The sequence below is a fragment of the Berghia stephanieae genome, chromosome 4 (genome assembly GCF_034508935.2).
Source record: "Berghia stephanieae isolate SIO BIC M18660-M18661 chromosome 4, UCSD_Bste_1.3, whole genome shotgun sequence".
NCBI lineage: Eukaryota > Metazoa > Mollusca > Gastropoda > Nudibranchia > Aeolidiidae > Berghia > Berghia stephanieae.
Window position 1 is genome coordinate 93,616,131 of NC_088363.1, and position 22,500 is coordinate 93,638,630.

General features: G+C 36.3%; 1 protein-coding gene across 3 annotated transcripts in view; it reads left to right on the top strand.

Moving 5' to 3' along the window:
• LOC144971594 (protocadherin-1-like) overlaps positions 1-22,500 on the top strand; it is a 156,407-nt gene that overhangs the window by 38,100 nt on the left and 95,807 nt on the right. For 2 of the 3 annotated variants that reach the window (XR_013645168.1, XM_078912660.1), the window contains exon 2: positions 3,930-4,028. The gene's annotated coding sequence lies outside the window, so the exon portion shown is untranslated. Of the gene's footprint in view, positions 1-3,929; positions 4,029-19,510; positions 19,671-22,500 lie in introns of all 3 variants that reach the window. The other variant, XR_013645169.1, reaches the window with a different exon arrangement.

Sequence of the window (22,500 nt, forward strand, 5' to 3'; positions counted from 1 at the left end):
ATGGTTGGGCGCCATCGTTTAAAGGTCGATTTTTTTGGCCACGTTTTCAAAAACGTGTCTTTTCAGAGTAAGTCCATTAACCGATCAACAACAAACAGGAATACAGAATATGTAGGTTTGACCCGATAGCCATCATTATATCATGTAAAATCTATTTAAAAAAAATGTAAATAGGACAAATGACTTTTAGGTGTGCTTTAATTCTCCATTTTCCAAACGTCCTATTTGACACGGTGACATTCCAAATCGTACGTACCGTACCTGACTGACTCTCCTTTGATTTGAAGTACGAATCCATTAAATGAAGGAAAGTCAAAGACAGGTTGGAGTCCTTTGTTGTTGATTTTCAGTTTTATTACTTTAAGTGGCCACGTCACGTCCGTACATTTCTTTTGGTTTTAGACGCAATTATTACTTGTCAGAGTTTTTTATTTTTTTAATTTTTTTTTTTATTTTAATAAATGAATCGTCTTGTTTTTCAAAGGTGTACATCATACTCTCCTAGCCTCATAAAGGCTTTTGTCCAGGAATTATATTTTTTTTTAATATAGACGAATAGAGATGATCCGATCCCTAATTTGTCGAAAATCCCGTAAGCTTTTCATTTTTTAATTTTGGAAGAATTTTTCGAAGTCTTAGGTTTAATAATTTTCGACAAGTTGAGAGTCGTTTTAATTAATCAATATTTGAATCAACATTTCTGGCCAAAATTTAATAAACAAAACAAAAAAAAAAACAAAAAAAACAACAACAAACAAAAATAAATAAATTTCTATAAAAAGAAAAAAAACGGGATAAACCGATCTCAATTTCTGCCTTTCATTCCTCACTGTTCCATTTGTTTTTATCTTTGTTCGACTTTGTTCTCAAAAAAAAAAAAAGAAAAAAACTAGATAAGATAAAAAAAAAAAGAGAGCGAATCTTTGATTTATTCCAGACAGATTGTCACACATAATATATTCTTTTATCTTTCTTCTTTATTTCATAAGCTCGAAGTGGCAGAGTGGTTTGACATTGCACTTCCACCTGGGATGGAGGGGTTGGGGGGGGGGGGGGGTTGTCACGGTTTTGAACGGGTTTTTTGCTTCCCCCCCCCTCCTTTCTCTCTCTCTCTCTCTTTCTCTCTCTTTCTTTCTCTCTCTCTCTCTCTCTCTCTCTCTCTCTCTCTCTCTTACCATACGGTTAACCCTTATTTGGCTCACTTGGTCACCAAACGTGATTCCAGTTGAATCTATCATGAATTACTTCGACGAATGCCCGAGAATGAGACGTTTACATACATAACCCCACTCAATAAATGTGTACCTGGCTGTAGTTTTAGTTTTAGGCGGTGACTGAGGTTGCAAGAATGCTGATTTGAAAAGATGCATGGCAATATTGGCCTGATAGTTGAATACATGAGCTGAGAGCTTTTGAGGTTTTGAAATAAATAATAACGTGAAGTTGAATGTAAGCTTCAATTTAATTACAAAAACAGATCAAATGAACGTTTCGGGTTTCCCCTTTATCAACAAAACAGGATGATTGAAACACCACAGATGAATGAGATGATGTGGTAGTGGCGTAGTTAAGATGAATAAACAAAACATTGGTTGGCAGGAAATATTATGCTCCTTTTGAAGGTTTTGAAGCACTGTGAAGCGCATTGAGCATGATGAATCCGTTGAAATGCGCCACATAAATGCCTTTATTTCTCGTAATTATAATACAATTGACATGACAAGAATGCTATACATATTTATTGACTTAAGGATGATAACATGGCTGTATTGTAATATCGTAACTAAATGAAAATGTTACTCTCTCAATCTTCTTTGATGTGTGACTGGACCAACAATAATAATAATAGAGCTACTTCTTGTGGAAAGTATGCGGTTATGTAAAATGCTCATCAATCATGTCCGCCAAAACAAGCATTAAAAAAATAATAATTGAGCTTTATATAGGGCAATATCCACTAAATATGCTCAAAGCGCTTTACAAGGGGAAGCGCTTTACAAGGGGTCCCTGGTCTACAGCAACATTGAACATGTAGGACGGGACATGACGCCTGTTAGGCGATATTACAATTTTTCGGACAAAGGCAACGATGTTAACGGCCAGGTACTCATTTTACACCTGAGTACGATGAGAGTATGTGAGTAAAGAGCCTTTCCCAAGGACTCAACCATGCGCCGAGCGAGGCTCGAACCCAGGACCTTCCGATCCGTAAAAAGCGAGTGTCATAGCACTAGACCACATAGCTGCACAAAACTAACACACACACACACACACACACACACACACACACACACACATACATACATACAAACAAGCACATTAACATGGACACACAACTTTGTGTAAGTGAGAACCAATCACCTATCTGGTGACCTCCAAAAATGAATTAACTGAGAACCAAGTGACTTCATTCTCGTTCATTCTGTAATTTCATTACAATTGACCACGTGTGTGCAGCATAGCGTAGCCCTCGTAAACTCATAGCCTGACCCCCCCCCCCCCCCCCCCCCCCCCCCCAAAAAAAAAATAATTATAATAAATAAAGAAAACAAAAAAAAAAACAAACATGACAATATATGTCCAGACCATCAAAAGAAAGCAACCCATTTGTTTCGTTGTGCACTCACTGCTCAATTATAACTCACCAACCTAAAGATGGCATCTTAACGGACTTATGACCGGATATTTGAAATTGAAAAGAGCCAACTGTTGGTTGCTTGAGGGCTGCTTGCGTCTGAAGACTAGCAATTATAAAAGTTTTTTTTGTTCCCCTCCTCCTGTTCTCCCTTTATCTTCATTCACTTTAAAACCAGCTGCAGCACGGTTGAGGTTTTGAACACGACCTCTTAGTATCCTTTAACTAAATATACACACACGCCACAAACACAAATGAACACGCTTAAAGAAACAACACACTCTTTCTATTACACAAACAGACACAATCAAACAAACACACACAAACATACACGCAACACACAAAATTTTATATTCATTCATTGGCGGCACACTTATTAGAGACGTGTGCATACAAATGATATGTTCATATTCAATCATTACAACGCGACGATACGCGACCCGTGCACCTCTTTTGTTGTGAAGCTTATTTATAAATAGAATTCTGCACTCATGCATGGCGAATGTTGAATGGAATTTGTATGAATACACTGCCGATGTAACCTTTCTTATTATATGATATAATAATGAATTATAAATTACACTTTATATTTTTTAAAAAAATATTAAATCACTGACAAAACGCATGAATAAAATATATAAAATGTTTACTTCAAATTAGGCTAGATTATAATGCCTTTCGAGTAGTCAAAAAATTCTCCAACCCGATACTTTTCAAAGAAGTCTCAGGATTGAGTTTTGACATGCTAAGAATTGATATTTGAAGTGAAAGTTTTCTGGTCCAGATAAAAACACGATATATGACCTCTCTGTATTGGGTTTTGACGACTGTTTTTTGTCAGTCATCTCCCGACCGTTCTTATTCATGGGTTCTGCAGACGGCCTCAAAAGTCATCGCCAATGTTTTCATCTAAACGATTGCGCTTCACCTAGGCGGGCTGCTTAGCGCTTCACTCATGGATACCCTATAGTAAAGTATTGGACCGTGTGACGCAACAACCACCGTGAAAAGAAAGGTATAAAGTAAAGAGTAAACAACAAAACAACTTGTTATTTGGTAACCGTTCTACAAAGAGAGATTTGAGACGGGTTTGAATAGAAATCGCTGTAAAACGATATCACCTCAGTTGAAGAATTATAGAAATGATCATATTTTCTTACAGCCGTCATATTTTCTCCACGGTAAGTGTTGCTGTTGTCTTGTCACCACTTATAAAGCGGCTTGACATAGTGTGTAGTGACTATTGCTATATCTGTTACGCTCCCTTCAAAATAATTTCACGTTTTGTTTTCAGAATACCTGACCAAGTTGCAGGACAATAAATTGCCTCGAGGAATAGAATCAGGATTAAAATCTTTTGCATCAAGGACATCCCCAACCTTCTGTAGCCACAGTATGTATTATAGTTTATCAATTTATTCATGGTGGACATGATCTCTTGACTAGACTTGCCATTAACAATAAATAGATTGCTAATACACACTCAGATGTATATTGCGTGCCAATTTTTTCCAGAGTCGGATTTAAAAAAACAAAAAACAAAAACAAAAAAGGATTCTGATGTTAAACAAAAACTTTGGAGAAAAATGGATGACGATGCTTCTCTTTGACTCAATACTGAAAACCAGACCAAATCATACCACCCTGTGTCTGTCCTAAAGCAATTTAAAGTAAAATGCAACAATATATGTGGGTGGAAATCTAGTCTTTTTTTTCGCTTGAAATTAAGACTTTTTGGGGTTTAAGATATTTCGTAGTTGTCCGTGGCAGCTCCTTTTTGACATACGAGTATTTATTTATATCCAGGGGGAATTCGAAAGAAAATTATTTTTTGAATAGACTGAACCGAATTTCTGTTTCAAACAGTGCAAGTCGTCTATTAGGTGTCCTTTTTTGTATACGGACTCTAACAAGGTGATGGAATATGACCAGGGACTCTTTCACCCTTGCGTTGAGTAAGGCTTTGCGTGTAAAGTGCCTTTCTCAAGGACACAACTCAACATCGCTTGATTTTGCATAAAGATGAGAAACCACTTTTTCTGTCTGACATAGCCAAATGGTTTTAAACTTCATAATGTATTGATGAAATAAAATGACCCCCCCCCCCCAAATCCAGCTTGTCTAAAAATCTTTAATTCGAGACTTTTCTGAAATGTTGAATTGTTTCAATTGGATGAAATTTCACTATCTTTCAAAGACTCCTTCATTAGCATGGTAAAAACATCGCCTTTTTCGCCATCCATCTGGCTTTGAGGTCAAGGTCATTTCAGAGAGTGACATTGTCCACAAGTTTTGTTTGTTTTGTTTTGGTTTTTTCCCCCCTCGCCTATGCTGTAGTGGTTCTCTGACAAATCACCCCCCCCCCCCCCCGGGTCACTTTTGTTTTGCCAGAAAAGTTTTTCTTTAGTTATTGAACGATTAGATTTTATCCTTAACTTGCCTTGTTGAAGTCTCAAATCGAAGAAGGACGTAACGTGATTGAAAGACTTCCTTTGAGGAGTCAGATACGAGATCTTAAGACCTGTTAGTTGGTAGTCATCTTATTCGATTGATATTTGTAGTAAAAAAATTGGCCAAATATTGTTTTTTAAAAAGTGTTTAGTCAGACCACGACAATGTTCATTCTACCAGGTTTTTGTCACATCAAGCGGGGCGGGCGGCTTGGCGACTTCATTACCCCTGGCCTCTGACTTCTTTTATTTTACCTGTCAATGTCGGTCTTCCTTTCACATCTCCTCGCCTTGCCTAATGGACCAAATACCGCTATACACAACAACGTTTCTCTCTTTTCCTCTCTATCTTTTTTTTTTTTCTTCTCATTTCAGATAGAAACTTTTTGCTCACATTATATCAATATAAGGTGAATCCGACGTGTCCGAAAACATCAGTTTGAATGAATTAGAAGTCTCAGGGTTGAATATGACTTTTTGGACTTCTTCTTGCCAAAATGAAAATATGTATAAGTTGTTTTGTCATCCTACGGTAGTGTAGGACCTTCCCTATCACAGATAGTGCTAATATAGATAGTTCGAAGATGACGTCACTCAGGTCTTTGTTATTGTTTTTTTGCCATCCCCGTTTATGAGTAGTGCTCACTGAACTGTATTAAACCCGACAATAAATGTTCATGGATACACACAGTTTTGTGTGTTGGTCCGTTATACTTCCGGATGGCAATGTTATGAGCTTCTTAGCCAAGCGCATACAATCTATACTGGCCATTTACCACTAAGACCACGTTCTTCAAAATGTACTGTTGACATCATTCATAGATCCAGCCACACCCCCCCCCCCCCCCCCTCTTCACACACACAAATAGTCTTTTACCGCCTATTTATAGATAATTTTTTGATTGCTTTTCATCGGTCTATTCTATTTTCCAATATTTATATTATATTTATTTGTGCGCTTCTCTCTCTCTCTCTCTCTCTCTCTCTCTCTCTCTCTCTCTCTCTCTCTCTCTCTCTCTCTCTCTCTCTTTTCCACTTTGTACCCATATTCTTTCTTTCATGGGTTTTTCTTCTTCGTGGCCTCCTATAAGCTCCTATATTTTCATTAGCCGTGACTTTTTCTTTGTTTTTGTTGTTGTTTTTTTTAACTAGATACGTCAAAATTGACCATTAATCAATTTATTATGATCTAACCAACTCCATAGATGATAATATTAATATGATAATAATCATGATAAATCTTAGAGATGTAGATGTTGATAAATCAAGGTTTATATCGCCCATGGGATGTGAATTATGTTATCAGCATATCCATTCCCTTAGATAACGCTTTATCAGCTGTCAATTTCGTATGCATCGACATTCATGAAAGTCGTTGATGTAATTTGTAGAATATTCGTGATTACTAAAACAATATATCATTGTTGATGGTATATTCAGTCAAACGTTTTCTGCTTGCGTACGGATAGGTAATGTTAAAATAAAACAATCACTTCCATTATTAAATGGTAGTGGGGGGGGGGGGGGGGGGGGGGGGGTTGGGGGGGGGGGGGGGGGGGGGTTGGGGGTGGTGGATATAGCAGCAGCAATTTCCATTCAATGGCATGTCATAATGAATTCACAGTTGTTTGGGTTTTTTGTTGTTGTTGTTTGTTTTCATTGTTGTTAATGTTGTTGTTATCACTATTATTATATATTATAATTTTCAGTAGAGAGACTGTTTGGATGTTGGTTGTTGTGGAAAGGGTTAGGGGAGGGGGGGGGTGTTGACAATACTGGAAACTGAAGAGAGTGCAATGTATTATGTCATGAATGTGAGTGAAAGCTTTAACCAAGAATGTGTGAACTGAGTATTATTGGATGTTTGCCAGCCGGTTTAATCTGACACCATCGGAAAGTCTGTGCATACAATGATTCTGTTAGAAATTATTATTAATGATAAAAGGTTGTCAACTGGGTCATGAAAACGCCTTTGGGGAGAAGAGGAAGACAACACTAACCAAACACGTTGAAATCAAACTTTCATTAATTAGGTCGTTCTTCCGGTAGAAGCCATCGGTCGGCAGATGGTAGAGTTGGTGTAGATCTGGCTCTTTACAACAAACAAAAAATAAATCCTGTAAGTGTTATGTCAAATTCAATTCGAAATCTCTCTCTCTCTCTCTCTCTCTCTCTCTCTCTCTCTCTCTCTCTCTCTCTCTCTCTCTCCCCCCCCCCCCCCCAATCCTTCCGATTCAGGTTTAAGGTTTTTAAATTAAATTCAAATTAGGATTTTGAAACCTACATGCTTAAAGAAATTGGTGAAATTGTTTCCATTTCACTCGGATTTGACTGTACTAAAATTCATCAAATTTATACTCAATAAATATTAAATGAACACCAACTGGACTTATGGACAACGACCATCTGGTTTATCCGTTAATCCGATTGTTGACACTTATTGATGTAATTCGATATACGTGCTTGTTTACTTGATGACGTGTTCCAGGTTAAATGGTCGAAATTCGAGGCAAGCTCTGTTGACATGTGCCTTATCGTTAGTTGTGTTTGGCCAACCCATTTCCAGGACCCATCTCAATGTTTGGACGCAAATGTTTCTATTTGTTTTGATTCATTTCTCATTGACCGTAAACGCCACGTGGTACTTAGTGCCTCCTTCAAAGTAATCTTACTCAGATTTCCAGCGTCGTGTTATATTCCATTCTAGCGTCGGTTTCCGAGTATACATAGTTGGTTGTCAAGTCTTGTGACAAAGAAGCGATGGTCAGCGTGGCTATGTGCGGCTATGTGGTCTTGTGGTATGATACTCGTTTTCGGATCGGAAGGTCCTGGGTTCGAGCATCGCGTTCGGCGCATAGTCGAGTCCTTGGAAAAGGCTCTTTACTCACATTCTCTCACCGTACTCAGGTGTAAAATGAGTACCTGGCCGTTAACAGCGTTGTCTTTGTCCGAAAAATTGTAATATCGCCTAACAGGCGTCATGTTCCGTCCTACATGTTTAATGTTGCTGTTGACCAGGGATCCCCTGTAAAGCGCTTTGAGCACATTTAGTGGATATTGCGCTATATAAAGCTCAATTTTTAATTTTTTTATTTACCGGATGGAGGACAATGACTGTATACTATATGGGACTCGGTAATCTCCATTCTTGTTCTGAAAATACGTCTTCGCCTCAAGGGATTATCAAAGCCATGTCTGTAGGAGCGTTCTGGAGCCTTAGGACTCCCCCCCCCCCCCTCCCCGCCCCCCTCCTTATAATTACTGGGAAAATATTGCATCTTTCTGTACAGTCGAGTCAAATCTTAAAACTTCGCTGTACTCTATTCGATTCAGATATAGATGTGAATGATCACATTAGGTCCTGACTGATACTGTAATAGATCTGATATAAAAAAGGACTCCTTTCAGGCGTGAGGTCATAGTGTAAATTTGTTTACACCCGGCATACGGAGAGAATGGGAAACGATTGAGCATTACATATCTGTGCAAATGCGCAATATAAAAGCATGTCAATATTTAATTTTAAAGAGGGTACGCGTTTTTTTGAATGGCTCGTCATGCCGATATCTCTGTTGCTTAAGGTCTGTCACAATTGTGTGTGTATCAAGATTAGTTTGAGATTTTAGTTAAGATTTCAATAAATTGGAGAGCCCCACAAGGAGTGTTTTAACCCTTTCATTACCACCCAAAGGAAAATCGTCACAGTCGTTACGATGCAGCCAACAATTTTCTCATTCTGATTTCATTTTGTTATAGTTATAGCCATAAAAATTCGACACTACTGTGTTGCAGAGCTCATTTTTCTGAACAAAATACAGAACATACTCGTTGCTCTTCTGTTTGAAAACTATATTTTTGTGTTGGTTGAGTATGAAGTTTCAAGTAAAATTCTGAAATTAGTTGGTTTGGAGAGAGTTAAGAGCATTTTAAATTGGAGAATCAAACCCTATTAATATTCCGCATAAAATTTCAATATAAATCACAAGTGTACGAAGAATCTATGTGCATCAAGATTTGTTTCAACGAAATTTTAGATAAGATGTCATTAAATTGGAGAGCACCGATAAAAGCATTTCACGAACATTTTGCAGATGGAGGATATCTAGTGCATTGAAAATAGCCTTTATAAAATTAGATTTCAAGTTAAGAAAAATGACAAGTATTCGAAGAAAATCCTTTTATTTTAAAAACATGACATGGAAAGTAATCTGATACACAAGTAGGCTAATAAAGATAACATTTGTTCTCTGGTTAATCCCCACCAGGAGATTGGTAGGACAAACCGTTTGCTATATAATGTGCATTTTCTTGTTCAAATAATATATTACATGTATTATTAGAGAAACAAGACCCATTGTTCGGTAGTAAGTCCATGCATGTATCCATAACTGTTTTATGATTACGACAATAATAGGATAGGCTTCACTAGTTATTTATCGCGTTCCTCTTATCTTTGTGATTTATCAAGTAAATGGAAATTAAACCATTAGCAGCGAGAGGGAAATTATTTTCCTGCCATAATACGCTTCAACAGTCATAACGTCACTTCCCTCATAATGACGCATGGTAACTTAATAATTTGTTCTAAATTATCAGAACAATGGCGGACGCCCTTATGAAATATTTCTCCTTTGAGCATAAAAGCGTATCCAGAGGAAAAAAAAAATCTGATCATGATTTGACTTTTACACATTCTGATCACAAGACATATGAAGAGTTCTCGCCAGCATGAAGAATAAAAAGTACAGATTTTCTTTGTTTAGAACCACGATGGCCGCCGTTGTTGGGCGACGTGACATCAAACTATTGGATCAATTTCTTACATTAGTAATACGGTTGTAACTACATAGTTCCCATCCATAGTCAACAAGATGGAAATTAAGCAAGGCTATCTTGGCTTCATTGAAGCTTCTATGGTGAAGGTGGAAAGATACAAAGTAAGATTAGAAAAAAATCGAACCCCACTCTTAAAGAGTTAATGATAAGCAATGACTTTCACCAACGACAGGAACTTCCTAAAGATGACTCATATACAGGATATGAAAAATTAACATTTTGTTTTAAAGAGGGGATGAATAATAAATGATGTAAGGGGAATGTAATAGCCACGTGGTCCTTTTGTTGCAGCGTGAAACATAAAGTGTTGTTGCTCTAAAGATGTTTCATTTTGGCCAATGGTCTGAACCAATCACGAAACAAATAGAGACGCTTTAACCTTTTCCTTACCACCATTTTCAGAACTTTCCCGATAATTTCACACCCACCAACACAAGAATTGTTTTTTCTTACTCAAACAGAAAAGCAACAAATGCATTCTATGTATAATATTTATCAGCAAAATGAACTCTCCAACAGATTGTCAAGTTTTTATAGCTATAATAAAACATTTTTCTTTAAATTGTGTGATTTACAAACGAAATCTGAATGATAAAAGTGCTGGTTGGATCGTAACGAATGTGACGATTTTCCTGTGGTTGGTAAGGAGAGGGTTACAACAAGCAAAACAAAATCATACAAACGAACAAAGATTATTTTGTTGTCAAATCCAACCAATTCGAACCCACTCCTCTTTATTGTTATCTAACTTTCTATTCTTTCCATAATCTCAGCACAGACTAATCACCTAATCACCCTTCTTTATTCATGTCATTTGTTTTCCTCCCGCACACATGCCGGACAATGACAAAACACTATTCCCCCATTTTTGGCGGGAACATTTTCTCCAGTTGTTTATTTCTATGAAGTTTTGGGTTTTAGATTGTTTATCATGTCGGAGGCCATAGTAATCTATCCATTGAATATACTATGCCAACTTTCTCTGGCCACAATGAAATAATATTATTATTATTATTATTATTATTATTATTATTATTATTATTATTATTATTATTATTATTATTATTATTATTATTATTATTATTATTATTATTATTATTATTATAATAATAATGATAATAATAATAATAATAATAATAATAATAATAATAATAATAATAATAATAATAATAATGAATTTTATTTATATTACGCCAAATCCTCTACACAATAAAGCTCTAGGCTCATAACAAAAACTTCAATCCATTCAAATCTCTCTCTCTCTCTCTCTCTCTCTCTCTCTCTCTCTCTCTCTCTCTCTCTCTCTCTCTCTCACTAACTCTATCTATTTATCTATCTATCTATCTATCTATCTCTCTATCTATCTCACTCTCAGTCTCAAATAAAGGCGTTTTATCGGTATAAAGTTGACTTGACATAATTTGCCTTGTCCTAGACACCACCACACCTTATTTTTTAATCGATGACATTGAGTAATGACAAAATCTATGACCTAGTATTCACCGAGAACCAAGAGGCCTTTCCTTGACAAAACTCTTTTCGAGACATGCTTGAAAGTACCGAGAGCCCACACCCCCGATTCGCCCAATTGACCAAGGGATACCTATTTAACGGCTAGCTTAAGGTCTGCGGCGTCAAGGGCCATTGGTCAAAGAAATTGCAATTTGACAATGCCCTCCTTCAAATGATCATGGCGGGTACGATTGTCCAACAATCCAAAGAACTGAGGTTCCGTCCCCAGCCTTGGATGGCAGATTGTAATTTTTTTTGTTTGTTTACTTTTTATTTTAGTTGTTGATTTATTATTTTACTTTTCTTTCTGTCTGCTTTGCCCGTCACTGCATTAGTCTATATAAACATCTTTTGTCTCATATTTTCTTCAAATATAAAGTCACCCCCCCCCCCACCCTTTTTTTTTTAATTTTCAAAAGCACGGTTCTTCCTATAATGAGATATTTGATTTTTGACACTGCGGTTCAGTGGCCTAGTTAGTATATGACATTTATATTTCAAGAGAAGAGATCAATTTCAATTAAATCGGAGACAACAAAAGTAGGAGCAACATCAGTAGTTGCTTAAGTTTATAGAAATGGAGAGTCGCGCTTCTATTTTTCCCTTCGAAAAGAACATTTTTGGTCTTTACAAAACAAATGTTTTCATTCTATTTCGTTCAATTGAAAGTATATTCAGCCACCCCAAAAAATCATGAATTTGTTGGCAGACATGTATGCGATGAGATACCCTGTCCCCGTCACACATTGAAACAGTGTATATTTTTGATCCTTATCAAATCATCTAGACGTGTAACAAAGGTAAGCCTCTTCAGCGTGGTCAAATATAATTGAATGATGGACTATTCTTGACCAATTAGGCCCTGGCTTGTCCAGTCAGCGGGTCTATTGAATTGACAAGTCGTTTGAGTGGAGCCGTGAAAAGCTTTACTTGTGGTCAACAATCGAAATGGGCCAATTCCGTTGGTATTGTGTAGTTCCAGTATGTTCAGTGGCGTAACGCACTTGGAGCATAAGGATGCCTGGCGTCACCTGAGTATCCCATAATTCAATCGGAACGTATAATGTTCTGTCATTGTGTCCTCAATATGTAGTATTTAATTTGAAAGGTAAATATAGTCTTGGTGTACCATTCGGTGCTGTGGAAATATTTGTTCGGGAGAGGCGGGAAACGTGTTGGGCAAGAGTTGTTTGGTAAAGATTTTGGCGAGTCAGTGGACTCGATTATTTCTTGATTACTCGGGGAAGTGGATTACACAAAGAATGGGGATGATTGCAAGTGATGTGAGAGAGATGTAAGGAATAGAGGAATAAACAGATGAAAGCAGGATGTATGAAAGATTGTAGTTTGTTGGGCTGCCTATAGACTTGTGGTCATGTAGATTTGTCATAGGATCATCAGAGTGAAAAGAAATTTATTATTCTTTGTCTCTTTGTTGCTGTAACTGGTGCCGTTGTTTGTTTGTAGGGTATTTGGGTTTGTTTTTTTTTTGTCGGTGGTGGTGGTTATTGTTTTTGTGTTGGCATGGTAGAGTTTGTATAATAATATATTTGTTACTTTTTGTTGTTTATGTTTCTGTTGCTATTGTTGTTGTCGTCGTCGTTAATAGCGGTGATGGTGGAAATGTGTGTAAATGATATGAAGATTAAAGCAAGTTGTAGTTTTAAAGATTTAATCGAACCATGCCATGTTCCATGACCTTACACTTTCATCACCTTAAACCCTTGTCGGTGGCTCTTTCTCTATAAAGTCAAACACATTCACATTAAATGTTTCTTGTGTAAACTTACAGGATTGTGGTGACATTACCTTGTTTAATTTGGCTGGGAAGACCCAAGTATTCCCCATTGGATTTCGAATGTTGAAGGGGATCTGAAGGATTGCAAATTGGTCTTGATTTACATTGGCTGTCATTTCGGGATGTGCGAAACCACCATCCATCGCCCTTCAACTCTAAACCCTTCCTCATCCTCTCTCTCTCTCTCTCTCTCTCTCTCTCTCTCTCTCTCTCTCTCTCTCTCTCTCTCTCTCTATCTATCTATCTATCTATCTATCTCTCTCTCTCTCTCTCTCTCTCTCTATATATATATATATGTGTGTGTGTGTGTGTGTGTGTGTGTGTGTGTGTGTGTGGGCGTCCCTGGTATTGAAGATTATTGAAATGCTAAGTTGATTTTTACTTTATCTGAATTTTTTAAAAAATTGTTAAGATATTTCTAGACTTCTCACAAAAGCTTAATGTTGGTTCAATGTTCCTTTCATGTGTAGTTGTTTTTAATGGAATAGCCTTCACTACGTTTCAGCCCACTGACTTTGACATAATATCCATTGATGAAGCAATCATTTTTGGAAAAGGTTTTGGTCTTCCCCTAACCCCCTCCTTACCGGCCATTTCCAGAATGTTCCCTGCACCATCAGGCCAACCCAACACAAAAATGGATTTGGCATACTCAAATAGAAAAGCAACACGTTTATTCGATACATTATATTGTTCAGCAAAATTAGCTCTGCAACACAGTGTCAAGTTTTTTAAATAGCTTAAACAAAAACTTTTCTTTAAATTTTGTGATATAAAGAAGAAATTTTCCTATAGTTTGTAAGGAGAGGAAGTTGGGCCATGCTTGAGAAAATACAGGTTGAACCAATATTATTATAAAATACTTCTACTTACCCCTTCATTGTCCACTATTTTTGTTATTGTTGCCCCCCCCCCCATCTTCTTAAGTACATGACTGGTCGTTCTTTCTCATTTAACTCATTCCGTACTTACGTAGGAGATGGCTGGCTCTATAATGTGCTTTGACAACCTGCTGTTCTACAAATACTTTACTCCGTTCTGGTTGGCTTTCATAACGAAAATGATACTAGGTGCTCCAGAGGTCAGAGGCGACGGAATATCTATATAGACCATAATATAATAATATAAAAAGATTTAGATAACATTTGAAAATGTAAATAAATGTAAGTAGGTCGACCACCTCTTTGTTGAAACTGCTTGAAAGTGGTGGCCGTGAAGTCTTTATTTAAGCTGGGCAATCAGATCATGTTGTTGGTCTTTCACGTCTTTTGGGGAGTTTTCCTATAATTTTTGAAGCACGATACACATGACCTTTATTTTAAGACAGTCTCTTGAAACATTTAATTACGTAAAAAACCACAACAAAAAGCAGCCATTGAATCCAAACATTTATCTTCACAAGTCAGTGTGGCCGTGTAAGATTTTTATTTTTTACACAACTGGAATTGACAACAACAATTGATGACAAATCATAGGAGTGTCAATAATGATTAAGCTTTTATATAGCGCAATATCCACTAAACGTGCTCAAAGCGCTTTACAATAGTTCCCTGACTAACAGCAACATTTAACATGTAGGACGGGACATGACGCCTGTTAGGCGATATTACAATTTTTCGAACAAAGACAATGCTGTTAACGGCCAGGTACTCATTTTACACCCGAGTACGGTGAGAGAATGTGAGTAAAGAGCCTTTTCCAAGGACTCAACTATGCGCCGAGCGCGAGGCTCGAACCCAGGACCTTCCGATCCGAAAGCGAGTGTCATGGCCGCACTAATGTAGCCGTTTTTACTCGTGTTTATTTCATGTTTTCTCTCTGAAACCACAAATTCAAAACAAAAAAATGCACTAAAGACAATCTTGTTGTTATTATACCCGTTACTTAAACATTCCGCATTAGACTTTTCAAGCTAGGTTCATATACAAACGTCTGGTCACCGAAAGAAGTAACGGGCTTATTTTGATATGGTTATAATGAAAATTAGTTGGTGTTAGTAGAACCAATTAAACTGTCTTACTCGGGAAAGGCATATGAATATAGTTTACAAATTTGGCTAGAAAACTCGTCCTTCAAATATCGATCGATCTAAATGACCTTCACCTTGGCAAAAACTATCTTTCCACTTTCGACCGATTGATAAATATAATAATACCCAACTTATCAAAACGTGAGTCTAGATTGTATAGATAGAATGCGCTTGGCCAAGGAGTTCACAACATTGCCATCCGGAAGTATAACGGACCAACACACAAACCTGTGTGTATCCATGGACGTTTATAGTCGGGTTAATACAATTAAAACAAAAAAGATATGAAAACAAAACAAAAAGAGATAAAGAGGGTAATATCCAGTTGTAGAGACAAGTACAAAAATAAAATTGAAAAATGCTTTTCTTCTGGGGATATACGGGACACGTGGCGGGGGCTTAAAACTGCTGTTAACTATAATCCAAAGCCCACGATTATATCTGAAGATATCGAAATTGAAACTCTAAATAAATTTTATTCACGTTTTGACACAGCAAACAAATTTGATATTGAAAATGAAAAACATAAATTAGACAGGGCTTTGGAAGATGAAATGACTATTGAGGTCAGTGAAGAAGAAACGAGATTCGTATTTTCGAAACTAAACGAGAGAAGGCTGCTGGGCCGGATGGATTGAAAGGAAAATTATTAAAAGAATGTGCCCATCAACTGTCCCCCATTTATACACATATTTTTAACTGGTCCCTCCAATGCGTTTCGATCCCTGAAATTTGGAAAACTTCAAAAATTATTCCTGTTCCAAAAAAAGAAAAACTTGAATCTATGAACGATCTCAGACCTGTTGCACTGACTTCAATAGTCATGAAATCTTTAGAAAAACTTGTTCTTGTTAAAATTAGGAACCAGTTTATGCCATTGAGTGATAGTCATCAATTTGCTTACAAACCAGGACGTGGCGTAGAGGATGCCATTTTGCTGTTTACAAACAACATCTACAGGCATCTAGATCACGCTAAGAGCTATTGCAGATTGCTTTTCGCAGATTTTTCTTCAGCGTTCAATACAATGCAACCTCAGTTGGTTGTTCAAAAATTGACTAGTCTGAATCTAAACAAGTATATAATTGCTTGGGTGCTCGAATTTCTTACGGAGAGAGCACAATATGTTCAATTAGGACAAAACATATCTTCCTGTATAACTACAAATACTGGTGCTCCTCAAGGTTGTGTATTGTCCCCTGTATTATTCACAATATACACGAATGACTGTAGAAGTCAAAACCTGAGTGTACCTTTGATAAAGTTTGCAGATGACACCGCTCTTCAAGGCCTCATAACAAATGGCAACGAAGTGACTTATAGGCAAGAAATTGATAGATTTGTGTCTTGGTGTGATGCCCACCACCTAGAGCTTAACATAAACAAGACAAAGGAGCTAGTGATTGACTTTAGGAGAGTGAAGGAACCGATAGAACCGTTAAAATTAAAGGACCAATTCGTCCAGCGAGTTCCTCACTACAAATACCTTGGTGTAACAATTGATGACAGGCTCAAGTGGGATGAACACTTGAAAATAATTAGGCATAAGATGTGCAGACGTACATATTTTTTATCAAAACTCTCTCAGTTTAGAATAGATAAAACCCTCTGCACATTATTTTATAGAGCAGTAATCGAAAGTGTTTTGTCATTTTGTATAACAGCTTGGGGAGGCAATTGCTTAGCAGTGGAAAGGAACAAAATAAATTCAAATATTAAAAAATCTATTAAACGCTATATAAATGATGTTGACGATGTAGATCTTTTATACGAGAAATTTTGTATAAATAAAATAACTAAAATATTAAATGACCAGTATCATCCACTAAGACCATCAGTTATTATGTCAGAAAGAAGTGGTCGCCCTTTCTCTATTTCAACGAAAACAGAGAGACACCGAAAATCATTTCTGCCGTCCAGTATTAGGCTTTATAACAACAAGCAATAATCATTTTATACAATTATTTCGCATTTTTACTTTCAAAAAATGTAAATATTAAATTATTAATTTATTTGTTTTGCAATCTTTTCAATTTTTAATTTATAGTGACAGTTTTGACTATTTTACAGTGTTGAAATTATTCATATTATAAAGCGCAGCTCTGGTTATGGAGCTACTCCTTTTTCATATATACATCCTATTTCCATTGTATTTTTATCTTATTATGTAAATTATAACACGTCTGTACAAAAAATTTCCTTTTTGGGATGCAATAAAGTATTATTATTATTATTATTATTATTATTATTATTATTATTATTATTATTATTATTATTATTATTATTGTTCAGTGCGCATTACTCATAAACGCGGATGGCAAAAAACAATAACAAAGACCTGAGTGACGTCATCTTCGAACTATCTATTGTTTTGTTTCATTTTGTATCGCTCACGATTTGTTATCTCTTAATTATTTCATGTCCGCTTGTCTGTTCATTGCTTATAACGTCAGAATCCATACGTTCTTAATACATTGTTATAACAGAATACTCTGAAAAAATGCATTTCTTTCTTTCTTTCTTTTTGAAAATTTTGGTCAGAAAACACTACAAAAATCGATCGAATGATATAATAATAATTTGACCCTTAGACTTGTCAAAATCTCTCAAATATGACTTTTATTTAGACTTGTCTTTCTATGAGATTCCAAACACAAGTTGAAGGCTATATTATTACTAAAGGTATCTATACGTATTTGAAATCAACGTTTTCTGGGCAAAATAATTTTTAAATTCAATTCAATTCAAAACGTTTTTTAGGCAATTGGCAATATAACTCATACAAGAATATATTTTCATCAACAAATCAAATAAGTAAAATCAATAATAAAGCAAGGCAAACAATGATAAGAATAATGATAATAACAGTAATAATAACAGCAATAACAATAATAATAATAATAATAACAAAAATGTGCTTTGTCAGAGAAAATAAGATTTGGATGTGGCGACACGACAGCGTGTACGGCCGGCCGGTCACCAAAACCACGTCGTTGTTGACGTGTTGTTGTGTGTTGTAAATCAATACAACTATAAATTACATACCGTGCTCACGATCATAGTCATGTCATGGTGACCCCCCAGCCTACCAGTCATAGATTATGTATGGCTGGTGATGACTGTCGTATGGTTTCTGTTGGTCACACTGCTTCTACGTGAAGGAAAAGGTGAAGATGGTGATGATGATGATGATGATGATGATGATGATGATGATGATGATGACGATGATGATGATGATGATGATGATGATGATGATGATGATGATGATGATGATGATGATGATGATGATGATGGTGATGATGATGGTGATGATGATGATGATGATGATGATGATGATGGTGATGATGATGATGATGATGATGATGATGATGATGATGATGATGATGATGATGATGATGATGATGGTGATGATGATGATGATGATGATGATGATGATGATGATGATGATGATGATGATGATGATGATGATGGTGATGATGGTGGTGATGATGATGATGATGATGATGATGATGATGATGATGATGATGATGACTGATGACGATGATGATGATTATGATGTTGATGATGATGATGGTGATGAGGAGGAGAAGGAGGAGGAGGAGGAAGTGGTTGCGGTAGTGGAGGAATAGCAGCAGTTGTTGAAATATTACAGAAACCACGAGAACGACGACTATGGCATTGATGATCATTTTGATGATGATGATGATGATGATGATGATGATGATGATGATGATGATGATCATGATGATTATAATTTTAATCATTCATTTAGAGAAAAATTCTTAAAATGAAATAGAATAACACATCAGCCAAGACTAATAATATCTCAACAAAATGTTGAAACCAAATAACCTGCAGATTGAATGAATCGCCCAGGTTGTCCCGTATTGTGAATACTGTGACGATATTTCAGGTAACATGTCATTACTTTTTAGAAGAGGCAAACAAAAAGAAGGTTTGGAGGGAAAATGTAAGGTCAACAACAGATTCACAAAAATAAAAACAAGAAAAACAAACTTAATGATGTGTATATATAATCAACACAACAAAAAAGAAAGAAAAAAAAAGGTCAAAACACCAGGAACATTTCTGGATAAAAAAAACAAAACAAAACAAAACAAAAAAAAAAAAAAAAAAAAAACCAAACAAAAAACAAAAAGAAAAAAACATATGAAGACAAGCGAAGCAAAGTCATTAAAAAAAAACAAACAAACTTTTTGGCTCAGACAAATCTTTTCTTCTTCTTTCAGCTCATCCCGCATTTTCCAGGGTTATCATAATGAATGCCACATCTCCATCATCTCGGTTCAGAGCATCATTTTCCTCCAGGCCCAATTCTTTCATATCATCCTTTACCTTATCCAACCATCTAGTGTTTGGGCGTCCCTTTTTTCCTCTTTCCTGCTGATTGTAAGTCCAATACTTTTCTTCCCACGTAACTCCCTCTCGCGTCAGACAAATCTCTTCTAAAAACTGTTAAACTTCTTTAACTCACTCAATCCTAGAGATTTTTGCTACTTTTCAAAAAAGGAAAAAAATAGATTAAAAATAAGCATATACAATAGTTTGATTCAACTACCACTAACATGAAAAACTAAAAACATTAGCTTTGATACTACGCCTATAATTTGTCTCATAAAAATGTAATAAATAGGCATGGGGTAAAAGTAAGCCAGGGTAAACTACGGATATAGTCGGTGTTAGGGTTGAGTGAGTTAACGACCGAAAGTCATGAAGATTGAGGACGGGGCTTTATTTAGTGTATGGATGTTTCTGCGCTGAACGTTAACCGTCATTTTGGGTTATGAAGGAGATAATTAATCAACTTCTTTTTTTGTTATTTTCTAGTTTCTCAGTCAGTATGGCTGGTAATTTATGTCGACCTTGTCAATTATATTCGACAATTGACATGCAGTACATGGTTTTATGCATGCTTAATTCCCCTCAAAACGGTATTAAGTCGGGTTGGTTAAGATGTTGAAAATTGAATTTATATCCAGAAATATCCGACTTGTGTTGAGTTTATATGATTTATTGAAGAGAATGGATACCATATTTTAGGGTGTTAATGCCAACAATTTGTATTTTTGACCAGTTTAACATTTATTTCGGCTTTTAAGCATCTGGTTCGTTCTGACATAATACCGTTTTGAGACGATGGGTCACTATTTAGAGTGTGTCAGCACTACTTGAAGCTGGAAATTTAAAACACACACACAAACACACACACACACACACACACACACACGTCTTCCAGAGCCATTACATCATAACGTCCATGGAGTTTATCCTTGCTTTTGTATTCATTGTTTGTTACCGTGTTGGGTTGGAACCATCGATAACACAGGACGTGGTTGGAACGCTAGTGCAATCCAATTACCCTGCCGAGTGAATGAAGGAGTTCAAATTATTATAATATATTGACTGTAGTCAGAACCAATGCCGGTCCTTTTGATTGTGAGGCGAGTGTTTTGTTATTGGAACTGTGAGGAATCCCCAATTATCGTCACACTCCCCAATAAATATCATGTTAAAAAAATGAAAAAAATTAATTACAATCATTCTACATTTTGTTTGGTTGTTTTCCACCACCCCCCCCCCTTCTCCTCCTCGCATTCCTTAGTTTTTGTTTGGTCTTTTGTGACAAAGGGTTCTTCCCCGAAACGTTCTTTTAAAAATACACATAATATTTGGAGATCCTTTGATTCACGTGGATATTTACAAGTCTGACTACGTTTGGACCAGACCTGCCCACTGTTACAAAGAATTCGTAGAATGACGACATTTTGACTCAAATTTTAGAACCTCATTAGCATTTCTAACTGTTGCAAATGAAAGTCGATTCCTGACAATAGGACATTTAAGGATTTTCATGTGGTATTTAATCCTTGGAAGGGAAGATTATTGATTTTTAAAGTTATCTAATGCCACTACAATTTTTATCTCCTAAAAATCAGGAATTTTTAAATTTCCAAGTAGGCAGATCTGGTTTAGAGAATGCTCTGCCAAAGCCTGAAATCATTTTAAACAATCGATTTGATTTTGGCCAGAAAACTTGAACTTGAAATGTCGGTCGATTTTAAATGATAGACGACAACCTGTCAGAAAACCTCAAGTTCTAGATCTCTTTGAAGTCTCGGGTTTACGACTTTTGATAAATTGAGTGTCATTTTAATCCATTGGCATTCAGAGATTAATCATGGTAATAATCAGATTAATCTTGTAATGATATACTTTGCGGAATAACGGCTTGTCATTGAATTTAAACCACGGTGAGTACAATCAATCACCTGTGTCGGCTCACCCTTCAACACCTTCTGTGTTGTCCAATCTACCGTAAATTTACCTACACTACTTTTAAATCTCGAGTTATCCAATTCTTTTGACGTGTATCACAGGCAGTAAATCTCTCAAACATTTCCCCTTTCCCCCCGCCCGACCTCTCCCCAACCCTGTGCCCTATACGTGTCTCCTTCTTTCAGCACCACTCCCCATTTCGTGTGCATGACGTCATTACACACCGTGTAGAACGTCATCATAAATCACGGACCTCGTAAAAGGTAGACTAGCGACTAGCAGGCCGTGCACTTACAAATCAACTTTAGAAAAAAAAAGTTTTTAAAAAAATAAAAGACCAGAAATATACTTTTAAACAGAAATATGAACATTTATATTGCTAATTTTTACGGATTCCTCATGGTTTAGGCGCTTTCATTTATTTTCCAAGCCATCCACATAGAACCAAATAATATCTATTTCAAACCGCACAGATGAGGGTCATTTTAATCGATAGACATTAGAAGGAGGAGTTTCCGGCCCAAATTGTCCAAAAACATTTTTGTCCTCAGAGCATGGTATTATTGTCCTTTTTATTATCACGACTGCAATGTCCACCACTGACAATAGTCATTCACAACTGATTCACAACTGAGTCATCCTAGGTAGAAAGTAACATTTTCGGAATAAAATACAACAAAAGGTGCTTTGTCGTTTCAGATGGCTGTGTCTGATGTCTGGACTATTCTACCGGACTCTGAAAGAAAAATACCAAATTCAAATTTTGACCAGAAAAACTTTGTTTTTCAAATATCGATCGATCAAAATGACCATATTCTTGTCAAAATCTCGGATCAAACCTGGGGCTTTTTGGGATCCCAGATTTGAGAGTTTTTGCCAAGATGAAGGACATTTCAATCGATAGACATTAGAAGGAGGAGTTTCCGGCCCAAATTGTCCAAAA